This window comes from Macaca nemestrina, chromosome 2 (assembly GCF_043159975.1).
Source record: "Macaca nemestrina isolate mMacNem1 chromosome 2, mMacNem.hap1, whole genome shotgun sequence".
NCBI lineage: Eukaryota > Metazoa > Chordata > Mammalia > Primates > Cercopithecidae > Macaca > Macaca nemestrina.
The window spans coordinates 82,613,594-82,631,163 of NC_092126.1; the positions used below are offsets into that span (position 1 = coordinate 82,613,594).

The window sequence follows — 17,570 nt, forward strand, 5'->3', positions numbered from 1 at the left end:
TTATCTCTGCAAAGCAGGTTTGAGCTGGCAAGGTGGAGTGCTCTCTGCTCACACCCTGTGGAATCCCATGTATTCAACTTGATGTTTAACAGAATGTCTCTGAAAGGATAAACAAGAAAATGTTGACAATTTGCTCAAGGAGGGGACTGACTGACAGGGATATGAAGAAGTCTTCTTACTATATACATTCTTGTACATTTTGAATTTTAAACCATGAGAATGTATTTTCTATTTAAAATATTTACATTTAAAATGAAAAAATTCTGGTAAGCAGCCCACAAGGATCCCTGCATCCTGGTCTTCAAGCCCTTGTGTGATCTACTCCGTTTGAGGGTGGGCTGGGGGTATTGAGGCTTTTCTAACGAACAGAACACAGAAGGCGTGATGGATGGGATGTCACTTTTGTGGCTTCTGTCTTGGGTGCTCGCTCGCTCTCTCTCTCTGGATTTCTCACTCTTAAGAAAGCCAGATTCTTTGTCTCCAGGCAGCCCTGTGGAGAGCTCCACATGAACTGGGAAATGGATCTTCTGAGGCTGCCAACAGCCATGTAAGGAAACTTGAAGGTGCCTCAGCTCCAGCCCACAGCTTGATGGCAGCTCATGAGAGACCCTGAGCCAGAGGCCCCCAGCTAAGCCACTCTGGATTTCTGACCCACAGAAACTGTGAGATAATAAACATGTGCTGTTTTCAGCCAGTACGTTTTGAAGTAATTTATTTCACAATAATGGAGTACTAAAACAAACAAATTAGGTTGCATTTAGTAAACACAAATTGCACGCTACCCACCTTCACTTTTTGATTTGGAAGGTGGACTTTTGAAATATCGTTCTCCTACAAGCCTAATTTAGTTAGGCTTCCATTTCTTTCATTTTTACTAAGACAACAGGTTTTTCTTCTGACATTAAAAACTGTATCAAACCATCACATACATTTGTGAATTGTTACTTTACTCTCTTGGTCCCTTTGCTGAGAGAGAGACACAGACAGAGAGAAAATCCTCCCATATTTCAAAAATATGTCTTTTTTTTATAAGTTATTTAAGATGGCAATAAGCCAATGAATAATGAGTGGCAAGATTTTTACTAAAAATGACTTGAAAAATGCTTCACTTCCTCTTTCCCTCTTTTTATTCATCTGATCCTCAGTGTACCGAAGAACTGGTCATGTGACATTTCACCTGCTATACTACCCAGCATACAGAAGTTTCACAAAATGCCAGGTGTGAGTTACAGATGCTGTGGTGAGGAATAAAAAGAAATGCTTAGTATTTTTAGTGGCAAAGTGATAATGAGGTTCAATCACTATGATGACTTTTGAGTTTCATATTCCTGCTACATAAGTCCACTGAGTTGGTAATTGATTGATTTGCACAGATATGTCTCAATGTTGCTCTAAGGAAAATGTTCCGATATGCCATCTTGGCATGTACTATCACCAGAAAAAACCACTGTGCTTAATTTTAGATCCATGCATTTAAAAAAGAACCAGAAGAACACATGCAAAGGAGGCCCTCCCCAGCTCTCGGTACTCTTCATTGGAAGAAAATAAAACTGAAATTGCTTGTCCCTACCAAGACTGCCTTCTTCCCAGATTAAAGACTCCTGGGTACCTTTTAACAAAAGGGACACTTTACAACAGATTATTTTGGAGGGTGAGGATTTTTATTTACATTATCATATAGAAATAGTTTTTAACTTTTTCTCAAATGCCACTTTAGGCTTGAAGCATACTCTGTACTCTTTATGAATAAGAAAGAAACAACAACAAAAACTTCTCTCATTGGAAAACCATCACAATAAAATTATGTTTGACAAATAGGGTACTATGACTTACAAAATATATTTAGACTGATTGACTAAATATCCATACAATGGAGTACTATGCAGCTATTTCCTTTAGGGAAGTATTATAGCTATTAAGGAGAAATAATGGAATTTGAATATCACCATTATGCCCCCCTAAAATGTAAGTAATCTAGGCAATAATCATAAATGACTGTTAACATCTCGAAAAGAGAAATAACCAGATATTATGTGCCATCTGATGGAAATCCATGAAACCCCATATGAATTAAAGTCTTACCAAAAAAAATTAACCTGAGTCTAAATAAACCTCTAGATCCAAAAACCAATTTACAGGAAATACAGGGAACAAAGGAACATGTTAAACATCACTGCAGTTATAAAAATAGTACAACTCTAAATTGTGGGAAACTATAGTAGAAATGACCTGATTTTCTCCAACAAATAAATGCAAGGACAAACAGAATGGGAAAAGGAAAACCTGTAGATTAAAAGAAAGATACTTGGCCAGCCACGGTGGCTCACGCCTGTAATCCCAGCACTTTGGGAGGCCAAGGTGGGCGGATCACAAGGTCAGGAGATCGAGACCATCCTGGCTAGCACAGTGAAACCCTGTTTCTACTAAAAATACAAAAAAAAAAAAATTAGCCGAGCATGGTGGAGGGCGCTTGTAGTCCCAGCTGCTTGGGAGGCTGAGGCAGGAGAATGGCATGAACCTGGGAGGCGGAGATTGCAGTGAGCCGAGATCTCACCACTGCACTCTAGCCTGGGCGACACAGTGACACTCCGTCTCAAAAAAAAAACAAACAAGATTCAAATCACCCAGATGTAAAAGTTTTGGAAATAGTGGTGATGGTTGTACAAAATTTTGAATATAATTAATACCAACAACTTGTATGTTAAAATTACAAATTTTAAATACATTTTACTAAAATAAAATTTTTGAATTCAAATCACCCAATATAATCATGAAACTTATTTAAATCCTTTTTCAAATACACTGTAATAAATGAAACAAGGAAGTCTGAACACAATTTGGGATATTCAATGATATTAAAAATTACTGTTGTTTAAAATATGATAGTATTGTGGGCTTTTTAAAAAGACTTCTTATTTTTTAAAAATATATACTGAAATATGATAGTATTGTGGGCTTTTTTAAAAGACTTCTTATTTTTTAAAAATATATACTGAAATTTGTTGTGTCTGGGATTAGATTTGATTCTGCCTCCAACCTAATAAATTAGCCTGTTATTATTTTATGGAGACTGGCAAAACACATGAGCCTCTTGGGTCAGAGACAAAGAACTTTATTACTTATGACATAGTAGGAGCATGAACATCAGCATAAGTGTATTGGTTCCTTTTGCCCCCAGGTGCTACATGAGCAATACAGAGGGGCCCAGAAGCTACCTGCCCATACACTGGGTTTGTTGCACAGCTGAGGAACACAACTTGGGAAAACCACAAATTTTATAGCAAGCAGTAAGCAAGCCTGCTCTTTGTTTGGGGGTGATGATGGGTGTGGAAGGAAGGATTACCTATTTTTTAAGGTTACCAGCTGCATAATCAACCTTGAGAAATGGTTCTGGTAAAAGAATAGTTAGGGCCTTGCAGTCTCTTGGTCCACCCAGCAAAATGTGTAGAAACAAAAAAGTCCCAAGAAAGAGTGTTTCTCCCAGTAATATCATGACAAGGATTTGCTTCCAAAAATCCATTGAGCAGGTAGGATGTAGGTAGATCATTGGGACTATGGGTGAAGTAAGTTCAGTCATAAGTTGATACTTATTGAAGCTGGGTTTTGACTACATGAGTTTCACTATTCTGTTCACTCTACTTTTGTATATATTTGAGATTTTCCATAATAAAATTTTTAAAAAATCTGTTTACTAAACAGCCAACATATAGCTATAAGAGTTATAGAGTAAGTGTGGATACCAATGTTTAAAAAACAGTATAGGGCTGGGCACGGTGGCTCATGCCTGTAATCCCAGCTACTCAGGAGGCTGAGGCAGGAGAATAACTTGAACCTGGGAGGCAGAGGTTGCAGTGAGCCAAGATCATGCCACTGCACTCCAGACTGGGCAACACAGCAAGACTCTGTCTCAAAAACAAAACAAAACAAAACAACAGTATATTTTTAAATACATGAAATTTTTTTAATTCCATTAAATTATTTCCATTAGTTATTTAAAATATATGGAATATTTTACTCTGCCCACTAATACTAAAAAGGTATTATAGTTCAAGCAAATGCAGTTTCTCATTATGGTAAATATGTACACTGTTATTTTACTACAGATATATGAAAGATCTGTTTTATAGAGAGTTGCAGTCAATTTGCTGTACGTATCCAGCCCATCCTCTGGAAAGGGAATCCTCTACATAACACAAGGTCCAAGGTCTCCAATATGTCTGATAATAGCCACAGGATGTCATTGTGCAGGTGTGAGAAACTCATCTCCCTAATAAAGGAAATAGTTTACTTGACCATCATTGAATGCCATTTTGAAAAAATGTGAATGCTTTTAGATTTTTAAACTATATATACATTTTAATCTACGTTTCTAAAATAGTTCACCTTCCTCTTTGGCTCATTTCCTAATAGGTGACTTTATTTTGCTAGCTGGGGTTACAAAGTTTACTAAACTGATTGTTGAATTAAATAGCTATTTGTTTCATAGCACTAGAAGTTATTCTCATCAAACAAAACAAAAGCATTAAACACCTGGTTACTGTAAAAAAAAAAATTCTTCCCACCTTTTTAATATACAGGCATACCTCAGAGATATTTGAGGTTCAGTTCCAGACCACTGCAATCAAGGAATTTTCTGGTTTCCCAGTGCATACAACAGTTACGTTTATACTATACTGTAGTTTAAGTGTGCAATAGCATTATCTCTTCTAAAGTGTACATACCTTAATTTTAAAATATTGCTAAAAACATGCTAACAAAGTGAGCATATGATGTTGGGAAAATGGTGCCAGTAGATTTACTCAACTCAGGGTTCCCACAAACCCTCCATTTGTAAGACATGCCATATCTGCAAAGCACAGTAAAATGAGGTATGTCGATATGTTAGCTCTCAGTTCGTGGTAAGAGAGGAGAGACGCACACTATAATTCATAAGTCTTCTAATTATTTTCGAACTATTTTGGGGAAACATCATGGGGATACTAACTTTTTTACAGTATAAAAGTAAGTTAATCATTCTGTAGTTCCTGGACTCTTTTTTTAAATTCATGTGCTGCTTTATTTCCGTAAGGATACACTGAAACATTAGACGATAATAGCTAATGACAGAATGTAGAAATGAGGCATCAGCTTCTCTAACCACTCCTACAAGAATGTTAGTACACATTGTCGTTACATGCTTACTTTTGATATTGTCTCATTATACTACATCGTAAAATAATGTAGAGTACAGTAAGTAGGTGATCCTGTATTTCAGGTAAGTGGCAGGGGGAAATCCGCATTTCCTCTTGAGGAAAATTCCTAGGAATCGCAATAGAAGGGACTTTGTGGTCCTCATCAACACATGAACAAAGAGCAGACAACTGCGTTACAAGGAATTCAACTCGCCACTGCTCTGTAATGTCATATCCGTGTTGATGAGAGCCCTGGCACCTGCTCAACTCCGCCTGTAGAGTTTCGCAGTACTTCCGTAGGATGAATTTCAACACTACAGGAACATCTGAAAGGGCTAAAATATTTTCATGCAGGCCAGGCACGGTGGCTCATACCTGTAATCCCAACATTTTGGGAGGCCTAGGTGGGTGGATCACCTGAGGTCAGAAGTTCAAGACCAGCCTGACCAATATGTTGAAACCCCATCTCTATTAAAAATTCAAAAATTAGCCAGGTGTGGTGGCACGGCCCTGTAGTCCCAGCTACCCAGGAGGCTGAGACAGGAGAATTGCTTGAACCTGGGAGGTGAAGGTTGCAGTGAGCTGAGAATCTGCCACTGTACTGCAGCCTGGGCGACAGAGTGAGGCTCCATCTCAAAAAAATAATAATAATAAAAAAATAAAATAAACAGAATATTTTCATGAAAGTTTCCAAACCTATAAACTATTTTGCTATCAATTAAAACAAAAATATTCCTAATTAAAAACAATAAAAAGGACAGCAGGGTTAGTTTTGTTAAGTTTCCAGAAGTATTTGCTGTGACAATGTTCCTCTGAAACAGGTTCGTTTTCTCAGATCTGCCTACACTTCCCAAATCACCTGCATGCTCCATGCTTTATGGTAGGAACACTCAGAAAACACACCTCGTGGGGAAATCAAACATTTGTACGGGGAGAGGTCAGTTTAGAATTACAGCTAAGTTCAAATGTTAATTTTCTGGAAGTGCATATTAGTCATTTGAAAGCACAAAAGAACAGAAGGAAGGTTAGAGTTTTGATGAGGAAGTTAAACCATGCACGTCAGTAAGTTCTTTTCCTGTTTACAGAAGAGGATGAGCGGCGAGATGAAGCAGCCACTACAACTCTTGCATGTCGCATGACTACACGGTATGTCCCAGCTGAGTCGCAAGAGGCATCTCAGTGGGGGCTTTATTTCATATGCTTCTTGCTTACATCACTAAGTGGCTAAATGACTAGCACTTTTCTGCTCTATGAGAAACATGCAGAAGAGTCAATCTGCCTACGTTTTCGGTTTTTAGTTGCAGCTGGACAGAAATTCACTTTGCTGCAGGGTTGCTTTTTGCTAAATCCTAATATGATCACTGTGTGCCCTTATTTGAGTAATACCATCAAATGAGAGAAAAGACAGAAGGAGACCTTTAAGGAGGGGAAAGCCCACTCTTCCCTACTGATGGTATAGGGCAGAGAGTAAGGACACAAAGAACAAAATTCAAATTCCATTTTACAGGGCAGGAGCCCCTGTCAGTTTACAACTCTTTGGCACAGTCAGGGCAATATACTTGCTCCTTGTGGAAAACAAAGTGCTTGTTGGCCAGATTCATGGAGCATTTTTTGCAGTGGAAGCAGTAGTAGTGCCAGGATGGTCCTTCATAGGCCACCACACTGGAGCCTTTACCAAACCCAGTGATGGAGTGCTTGAATCCAGCACACTTCTTGGCCACAAAGTTCTTGTAGCAATCCACGCAGTGTTACTGGTCCTCCACAGCAGTGAAACGCTGCCCAGCCGGCTTCTTAGAGCAGGTAACACACACAAAGCACTCAGCATGCCAGGGCTCATCCTGGTAAGTGACTCCCCCAGATGCAATAATGGCCTTGTTGCACTTCAAGCAATACTTAGCAAACTTGGTCTCATGGCAAGTCACACAGTAGAAGTCCTTCCCTTTAGAGAAGAAGCTTCCAGTCCCCATGACTTGCTTGCAGTTGCTACAGTCTTTGTGCGAGATGGTCCCCTTGTACTCCATTTTTGATCTCCTGCCACAAAGGGCTTGAAGCATCCCTTACACTTGGGAGAGTCCTCCTGAGTGGCGAACTTGTTGCACAGGATCTTGTTGTCCTTGGCCACAAAGGTCTCATTGGCCAAGGGGTGAAGGCACTTGGCACAGTGGAAGCAGGGGTCATGCCAGAAGCAGTTTTTATAGTGCACCTACTTGGAGTCCACACGGATGGGCTTGCAGCATTCCATGCAGATGCTGGCACAGAACTTGTCAAAGCATTTCAGGCAGCAGTGGTAGTCACCCTTGTGCACATACTTTTTCCTCTGCAAGGGGTCCCTGCAGTAGAGACAGTCAAACTTCTCCACCATGGTGCCCACCTTATTGCTGAAGGGACCTCACATTGGATGTGTGACAAATAGGATGTATTTGACAAGGGCTGGATATGGTTGAAAACAACTTCCAACGAGCTGCCTGGGGATGCTCACCAGCATAGATGATGGTGGCGGAGGTGGCAGTGGCTGCAGACTGCCTCCTCTTTTAATATATGTGTTGTATTCATTCTTTTTTGAAGTATTCCACAGATTATCAGAATCAGTTCTTCAGTACGAGCTGTTCAACAATTCATTCACTCAGTAGATATTTACTAAGAATCTATGTGCCAGGCCTGGTGCTACAGGCTAAGGATAAAAGGAGAACACCACAGGCCCTACCTTTGCAGAGCTTATGATCCAGTAAATTTTGTTGATTAGAGCATTTATCATAAGCAGCAATATTCGTGTGTGTGTGTGTGTGTGTGTATTCAGCTAACTCAAGTTTGAGGATAAAAGGGTAAATACTAGATGACGCTCAAGTCTTTTATCAGCCCATTCCCTGTAAGTCCCTTCTCAACATTCTAAGTTCTTTGTCATCTAAAAAGTATTCAGCAATCCCAGATGTCCTTCTTTTTGTGCTCCTTTTTTGGGAATAGCTAGGTTTCCACACATTTTTTCCCCTACAGGTGTACTACTACATAGAGAAATAGCCTATTTCACTGCAGAAAGGGTGAGAAAGTTCCAGAAAAGGTAATAAACCAGCTGTTAACAGAACCTAAAAACCCTACTTCTTAACTGTATATCTTTCTATCTGCCTCCTAAGAGTATGCCTTTGGAAACACAAAAAGAGAGTATGTCTCCCTTCTGGGGATCAGCAACGGATGCTCCAGCACTGGAGGCCTCCGTGCTCATAACCATATACGTCCTGCCATTGAACTGTTCTTAGAGAAAGTGCTCTTCACTGGGTACATGAAACCAATGTCAAAACCTAGCCTGTGCCACTAATGTGTGACACTGGGGGCTGTGGGCTACAAGGGACCTGTGCATCTGTGTCAGGAGAGAGAGGCCCCAAGCAAAGAAAAATGTGTAATGAAGTCTGTTTAACACAAAAGCTACCCAGGAAAATTATCTCTAGAGCAAATGCCCAAAATTCCATCTGTAGCCTGACTAAAAGTACCTAGGAGAGAGAGTTGTGAAAGAGGAAGGAGAACAAAAAAGGAGAATCAAGGGAGCTGTGACCCTAACTTATGGTCCAGCTTCTATCACCTGTGACAACAAAGCTAGGAAAACCATGTTACCTACTGCCCTAAGACATCCATCTTTTGAACTGAGTCCAGTCACCAAAATGAAAAGCAATACTGACTCACCCCTCCACCCATGTCGTCCATTCTGGACCAGACCTTCTATCTTGGCTCACAGGAAAAGAGGGAAGCATTGATGTGTGCCAGGTGGAGGAGAAGGGACCATGCTTTGGACTCCCTCTTTCTAGTCACACCACAAGGGAAGATGCGTACCCTCAGGAGAGCGCCTGGCAGATAGTCACCCACTTGGCTCCTGGTCCCTCCCCCTTTCCAGGCACTTTCTCCTGCTGAACCCATCTTGCAGTTTGCCTAAATTAGGGCTCTGAGTTCTGTCTTTCCCACACAAGCAAACTCACCCCAAAGAGTTTCGTCCAATGGGACCATCATTCAACTCTTGGAAGTCTCACCAATCTCACTCTGTGGAAGGATATTTCTCCCTGTCGTAATGACCAGCTTGACGGCGGATGTATCTTCATCCCGTGTCCTGCTTCTTGACTCCGAATCCCTTAGGCCATCACATTCTAAATTCAGAGTACCTCACTTCCTAAGCATTTCCTGTAACAGTAAGATATCCATACGTTAAGTTATTCAATTTTCCTATAATGATCATCTCAACCAATCTCCTACTCACTGCCCCAAGGTCTCTAGGAATTTATGCAAATGACACTGGGGGACAAGGTCATAATCTCCCCTTTCCTCAAGGGCACAGGCCTCTTCAGACACACACTAGGATATGCTGTCTATGAGCTATATTTATAATATGGCATTGACATAGCCTTTCTCTTGCATCTGCACTCCATCCCGCTGCTTCTCTGGACTTATCTCAATCCTCAAATTCTCTGTTTTAAGCCTAAGTCTTGACTCCACACTGTTGCAAAGCTATTTCATTCATGTAACTGGACACATCACACAGTATCTACAAGGCAATGTTTAGCCTTGTGTTATAAATCAGAAGCCTGTTTATGTTCTAAGGTAGACTCTGTCATTAGCTGCTTTGGATCATAGGCTAAAAACAACATTCGACTGCTCTCTGAACCCTGCAAAGTGTAAAAACTATATGGGCCAGGTTGATCACTTGCTAAAATGTCAACCTGTTCTTTGACATTTGTGTGAGTAATCCAACAGGTTCTATGCAGGAAGCACAGTATTTGCTAGAGTTATTTCAAATACAGTGCAGCACTTTGCTTTGATAATAGAACTCAGCTTCAGTCTTCTTTCACCTGCAAAAACAGAGATTGCAAGTGTTTACAGAAAGCACTAGCACAATTTGACAAATAACAAATGAGAACAGTTTCCTGATATTTTCAGGACTTCAATCACCATCCTGTAGTACAGCAACATCTTCTTTTCAGACATATATTTAGGTCCCCAAACACTGAATAAATAGAAATAGCTTCCTTCCAAACAGCAGAAAGATCATATGTGTGGTTTTTGTTTTTGTTTTTGTTTTTTTAGACAGGGTCTCACTCTGTCACCCAGGCTGGAGTGCAGTGGCGCTCACTGCAACCTCCACCTCCTAGGCTCAAGCAATCCTCCCACCTCTCACCTCAGCCTCAAAAATAGCTGGGACCACAGGCATGCACCACCATGGCCCAGGTAATTTTTGCATTTTTTGTGGAGAAGGAGTCTCTCCATGTTACCCAGGCTGGTCTTGAACCCCTGGGCTCAAGCAATCCTCTTGCCTTGGTCTCCCAAATTTCTGGGATTATAGGCATGAGCAACTGCCCCCAGTCAAGAACTTTTATTTATGGTAGTTTTTTTTCTTATGAATTAGGTGATGATTGAGTGTTTAATTGTGAATGAGATTGGAGTTACTGCCGTAGCCTAACAATAGACTTAGAATCCTTTAATGTTGAGCTTTTCCTAAATGATCAGCTTAGCTGTTTGTGTTAACACCAGTGGTTTGTCACCAAAACCATTCATTTAATTGAGAAAGCAAATAAATAAATAAAGATTCACAGCACAGGGATCTGAATGCATCAGCCAACATCTGATTGTATAAGTCATACAGACATAAGAGGGTTTATCAGCAAATCCAAAAGACAATTCTAAACAGGACTAAAAGGCAACATTTTTAGTCCTGGGAGTATACGGGGAAAAAAGTCTTTATTCCGGGATTTATGACAACTTTCATGCCAGAGGTATTTAAAAAAACATTATTTACCAGCCTTTATTTATACCAACCAACTCTTCAGGCAAATGACATCCACAATAGGTATTCTAAGTACTGCTTCCCTTACAGATAATTTTGCAAAGTGAATGGTCTAATCGGGTTACTTCTTATGATTACTGTCACTGAAATACTGAAATCGTAAATTAGGACTTTGTTTTTAAGAATTAGGATAAAGGATAAGAATAAGAGCTTTTTTCTGCTTAGTAGTCTAGGGAAAAAACACAAATATTTTTTAAGAAAAAAAGAATAAGAGCTTTTTTAAAAAAACCCTACATGTGTTAGTATATGAAAAAAAGTGACTAAATCTGGATGGATGCTATGAAATGCAATAATTTGTGTGAAAATTCACTTTCCATGAACATTAAAATCTTTTCTTTAAAAACAGTAGTTTGTTTTCGTTATCTTGGTTTCCTTGGATGGTGTATTAATTAGGATGTTCTAGAATGCAAATGACAAAATCCAATTCAAACTGACTTAAATCATAAAGGAAACATACTGGGTCTAGTAATTAAAAAGTCTAGATGTCTGGCTTCAGGCAAGAGTTAATCTAGTGATTCAAATGCTGTCACCAAGGATCCAGTTTTCTCTTGGTGCTGCCTTCCTTTGACTTCATCTTCAGATTCTGTAGAAGTGGCTTTCGAGCAGCTTGAGATCCTTCTCTCAGGGTGCCAAAGTGCCCGGTGCAGTCCAGACCTAACATTCTCAAAGCACACAGTAGAAGGGAAGAACATATGTCTCTTCTAATAGATTCAAAGTCCTGGGAATCACTCTGTCTCATGGACTCCTTTGGCTCTTGTGCCCAGTAACTGTGGCCAGGAGAGCTGAATACATGGATTGGTCCACCCGTGAAGCCTGAATTTTTAAGATCTTTTTACCCCGTAATCTTGTTTTTCATTTATAATATCTCATTGTACCCTTTTTGGTTGTTATCCCCCTGAGATGAGCAACTATAACTTCTAAATTCCTTGCACTATTTCGAAGTGCTCAAAACAATGAATGCTCAATAAGTGGGACTGAGTGATTTAATAATTTAAGGTAATTACTCTGTTGTAATGATCATTATAGTCATTTCTTTATCAACTGTTTTTTAGTATACCAGGGTACTTTGTAAAAAATAAATGGTCACGCACCACTTAATGATATTTTAGTCAATGACAGACTGCATATGCGACGTTAGTCCCATAAAACTATAATACTGTACTTTTACTGTCCCTTTTCTATGTTTAGATGTGTTTAGATACACAAATACTGCTGTGTTACAACTGTCTACAGTATTTAGTTCAGTAACATATTATACAGGTTTGTGACCTGGGAGCAACAGGCTGTAGCACGTAGCCTAGGTGTGTAATAGGCCACACCTTCTAGGTCTGTGTCAGTATACTATGGTGTGCACACAATGACGCGTCACCCAAGAAGGCATTTCTCAGAACACATCCCTGTTGTTAAGCAATGCGTGACTGTATTAGAATCACAGGATGATGAATGTTCTCCGTGGCCCCTCCAGATCCTCTCTTCACCCTCTCCATCATGCTCAGTGTCCAAGAGGCTAACTTCAATAGACTGTTCAAATGGCCTCCCTTCTCTCTAACTTCCACTCAAGGTCAGCCAGTGGAACCACCAAGAGGAGTCTGAGGAGTGGGAGGAAACAGGGGAGGGAGTGTTGATTTCTTGGTCCCCTTCCTGCTTTCCCAGGCTGCTTTGCTCATGGAGGCCACAGCTCCTGTCAGGTAGCCCTCTCCTGAAGCTACAGCCACATCTCTTCCCAAGTTTTAGATTCTGGGAAACCAGTTTTTCCCTTTGTCCTTTCAGGCCTAGGGATGAGAAGGCTCCCTGATATTTATAGTTCTCATGGGTTTCTCTTAATCCCTGTATCTGTGTGTGGTCCTTCACTATCTCCTCAGTTGCGTCATTAAGTGTGCCATTTGTGTACTGCCAGGATCCTGACTTACATACACACACACTATTACAAAACCCAATTCAAACTGGCCTAAATCATAAGTGGAATTTATTGAATGATGTAACCAAAAAATACAGACATCTGATTTCAGGCCTCCCAAGGATCTAATCATCTTCCAAAGGTCCCACCTTTGAATACCATCCACTTGGGGGTTAAGTTTCAACTTTTGAATTTTGAAGGGACAAATATATTTAAATCATAACGTGTCTTAGTCAATTTTTAAAATTAAAAATAAGTTTTTTAATTCTTTTTTTTTTTTTTTTTGAAACAGAGTCTCACTCTGTCACCCAGGTTGGAGTGCAGTGGCGCGATCTCGGCTCACTGCAAGCTCCACCTCCCGGGTTCATGCCATTCTCCTGCCTCAGCCTCCTGAGTAGCTAGGGCTACAGGTGCCCGCCACCACGCTCGGCTAATTTTTTGTATTTTTTGTAGAGATGGAGTTTCACCATGTTAGCCAGGATGGTCTTGATCTCCTGACCTGGTGATTCGCCTGCCTCGGCCTCCCAAAGTGCTGGGATTACAGGTGTGAGCCACCGTGCCCGGCCAAGTTTTTTAAATTCTAAAAGCAATGAAAGTTCATTATACAGAATGTAGACATTTAAGATTAACTAAAAAAAAAAAAAAGGAGATGGGAAATTGTAGCCTTTAATTCCACTGTGGTTAATATTTTGGTGTATATCCAACGCTCGCTCATTCCTCTCTCACCCCCTCTGGGATCTTATTGTAAATATTCTTTTAAGTATCTTTGCACCTCAGAACCTAACACAGGTTTTACATGCATGAGTAAATGATATTCAGGAAAAAGATGAATGCTTGAATGTCCAAAACAGCTCTTTTGTCACATGCTACTAGAGATAATACAGCAACTGCTACACCATTCTGTTCCCATGTGCCTGCCAAAGGAACACCATGTCAAGGACTTGTCTGAATCATCAAGAAACCATAATACTGTACTAAGTTCAAGGGAACACTCCTTAAAAGGAGAGGGACTTTACAAGCCCATTGGCAGGGCTTCAGAAGTGAAGGAGCCCTTCACTAGGAGCTAGAAAAATCTAGATTTAAATTCCAACTGGGTCATTCTACTCATTTTACTTGTCTAATCCTCCATTTTCTAATATCTGAAATGAAGACATCAACTTATGATCTATAAGATCCCTAGCAGTTAATAGTCTATGACATATATCTCTATCTATCCAAACACAAACATATGTGTGTGCGTGTATGTGTATGTGTGTGTATGTGGTGTATGTGTGTGTAGTAATGAAAAGAGGCAAGAACTATGCCTTAGGTGCTAGTATAACAAAATCTGAGTTTGTTTCCTTGTTTTCTAAAACGCGAAAGTCTTATAGGAAATCCAGCCAATATGTTTTTCATGCCTACACTTTCTGTGGCTAAGTTAGGAAAACTGAAAGCAGAAAACTCAACAAAGTACAAAAAAAAAAAAAAATTTAAAAACACTCCTCTATGTGTGTGGCTTTTTTTAGCTCTCAGTGAGATTCTCAAATGATTATTGTAATTCTATCTGAAGTTCCCTTTCTTGTTTCACGGCTTAATGCTCTGTTGTGTCATTTCCGAAACACTCCCCCATTTCCAAGGTTATGAGCAGAGAACAGCTCTTCACTCACTTGTGAACAAGTAGTGTAAGAGAACTTAACAAATGAAGCAAAAGAAATCGTAATATCAAACCAGGTTGAGAAAGGAAAATGATAAGTGTCTGGAGGAAAGGGAGCATGAACTATCACCGCCTACCTTCCTTCCATCAAGCTCAGAGACGTTTTTAAACCTCACACCAATTCCTTGACAGCTTTTAAGAAATGAGATGTTTCCATTGTGATCTGAGTTATGCTGAGGTGCCTCTTCACTCTGCCTAAGCGGAAGGTAGGTTAAGCTTGGTAGAGGTGAACCACAGGGAGCCATGCTTGGAAAACTCTGCTCTGGGAAGTTTATCCATTCAAGTGCACCAAAGCTTTAGAACTCCCTACCCCTAGAATGTCTGCTTTTTCCAAATATTCAGAACACATTTGCTCATTCCCAATACAGGTGATGTGTACCCGATTCTTACCCATTTCCTCTGGCTTGGGACATTTTGCCCCTATGCAAGTGCCAGGCCTGGCTGCAAGTGTTGTCTTTGACTCCTCAGGTCCAGACCAGTCCTGCTGTCTCAGCTTTCAATGTTGTGGCCACCAAATGGGTGTGTGGCCCTCCTGTTCCTGCAGTCAGTGGGGACTGGGGAGTAATTTCTGCTTCCACCTTGGCTGGCACAGGAGTCCTCTCATCTTCAGCCACTGTGGCTGCTGCTGTTGCATCGGGGTTTTTGTGTTTTTATTTTTTAATTTAAATTTTGTAGTTAAAAAAATTAGGGTATATGGTTACATGCATGGCTCAAGAAGGTATACAGTGAAAAACCTCTGTTCTGACTTTGTCCTCCTGCCACTAAATCCCTTTCTGTAACAAGCAAAAATGTACATATATTCTTTTTAACCTCTTTTTTTATTGCAAATGTTAACATACTACATTGGAAATTTTTCACCTAAAATATCTAGAGATTATTTCACAACAGTACTTATAGAGCTTCCTCACTGTTTTAAAATGTTATATGACATTCCATTATATGTACCTATCATGATTTATTTAACCAGTCTCATTTAGCCAGCTGACAGACTTTTTCAGGCTCTTTCCAATCTCTTTATCATGTAAGGTGTATACAATTTCATTATGGGTACAGGCATATCTGTAGGACACATTCTTGCAAGTGGAATTTTGGGCCAATGGGCTTATGTAATTAAAATTTTCACAGATGTTGCAAAATTGCATTTTCTGGAGATTGCACCCATTTACACTCTTCCAGCAATACGAGTGCCTCACACTCATACTGGGCTTCAGTTTACTTATATAGGAGCTTAACCTACTTGAAACCACTCCAGCCTAATGGTCTCCCAATTTAAAATTGTTTAACATAATATTAATATCTAAGCCTCAATAGTACCCTCCCTCCTACTTGCTTAACTGTATGTAAGAGATCCATTTTTTTTTAATTATAATGAACAGAAATTTATTGGTTCACAGTTCTGGAGGCTGGGAAGTCCAAGGCCAAAGGGCTGTCATCTGGCAAGGGCCTTTTTTTTTTGAGAGATCCAATGTTTAATAGTGTCCCTATTTCTGTAAATTTGCTAAAAACTTCAGGGATATTACATGTGCCTATGAGCCAGTCATTGTCATTATTCCCATTCTGGTGAGCTGAACTAGGACTCCACAGCCTCTGCAGCAGGTGGTTCCATAGAAGTATCACTCAGAACTGAAACAACTCCTGAGCCCATGGCTATCCCCTGTCTACTGGTGGAGTGGAAACTCAACAATGCCTAGAGCTACATCTAGTGTCAATGAGCTACAGTCCTGCAGCTGTACTGAAAGGACTGGAACTGAAATGTCCTTGAGGCTACAGACCCAAACAGTTGACCTTACAAAATGAAAAGGACAATACCCCATCTAGATTACACTCAGGTACAGCAGTACAGGGTCCTACAGTAAAGTTGTGTGGATCTAATGTATCAGACCATTTACTCTCACCGTTCCTTTAATTAATACGCTAAATGACTTTTGCCAAGGGTAATACTTACTGCTAGAAGTCTGTGTTGAGGTAAATTCTATAGCAACAACCTAAAATCTCCTTGCTGAGATTTTAGAGTCTGAAGCCCTTGCTCTATTTCTGGGTCTAACTTGCCAGGCTGGGCTCCTTCTTCTCTTACAGAGTGCTCCTTTCTCTTATGTCCCACACTGTTCTTCCCAAAACTCTTGCCCCCATGAGGACCACACTAGTCCATCAGACCATGTTTCATATGCTTTCACAGAATTCAAAGTATTTTTCTTGGGAAGCTGTTCACCCCTGGTATAAATCACTGGATGCCAACAGAACCATGGTAGATGGATGTTCCTTAGGTTCTCTCCACAAAACTACACAAGCTCTTTTCCAGACACTGCACCCCCATCCCATCCCTCACCCCCAAAATCATCTAGCTGCACAGTTACCACAAAAGGGAGCAGGTTTCATGGGGTGAGCTGGAAAGTGCAGTACACAAAAGTCACCATGTTGACTCTCACTCACAAACCACTTCTGATAGTCTCTAGAGGATCAGGCCAAATTGATAATTTAATAAGTAAATGAGTAAATAAACTCTTCCATACAGTAGTATCTCAATAAATGTAGAAGGAATGACAGAAATAGAAAATCACAATTTGGTAAACACCACAGTAATAATTATGTCAGGCAGAGATAATTAATGGATGTTAAAATTGATAGACAAAAGTATAATGAAAAACAGAATATTTACATAGTTTCAAAGTATCCCCTCATAAGATGCATATTAATTTCAAAGGAAAGAGAGTAACTTTAGAGCAGTGAAACCTGCCAGATGCCATCTTAACTCAGTGATCAAAGTGCCTCATTACCAATGATGAGACACATCAACCACATTCCTCCCGACAAGACACACCGAGAAGGGTACAATGTCGCTTCTATGATATTCTTGACAAAATGTATAACCTGAATTAAATCATCGGGAAATATCAAACATAAATCGAAGAACATTCTGCAAAATAACTGGCCAGTACTCTTCAAAGAGTCAAAGTTATGAAAGAGAAAAACTAAGGAATTGTCTCTGATTAA

General features: G+C 40.1%; 1 protein-coding gene and 1 pseudogene across 1 annotated transcript in view; both read right to left on the reverse strand.

The window, feature by feature from the left end:
• Positions 1 to 9,211, reverse strand: part of LOC105465923 (leucine rich repeat containing 31) — a 113,380-nt gene extending 104,169 nt beyond the window's left edge. The window contains exon 1 of the mRNA XM_071091219.1: positions 9,134 to 9,211. The gene's annotated coding sequence lies outside the window, so the exon portion shown is untranslated. The remainder of the gene's footprint in view (positions 1 to 9,133) is intronic.
• Positions 2,899 to 9,137, reverse strand: LOC139361915 (four and a half LIM domains protein 1 pseudogene; annotated as a pseudogene).
• Positions 9,212 to 17,570: the final 8,359 nt, after the last annotated feature.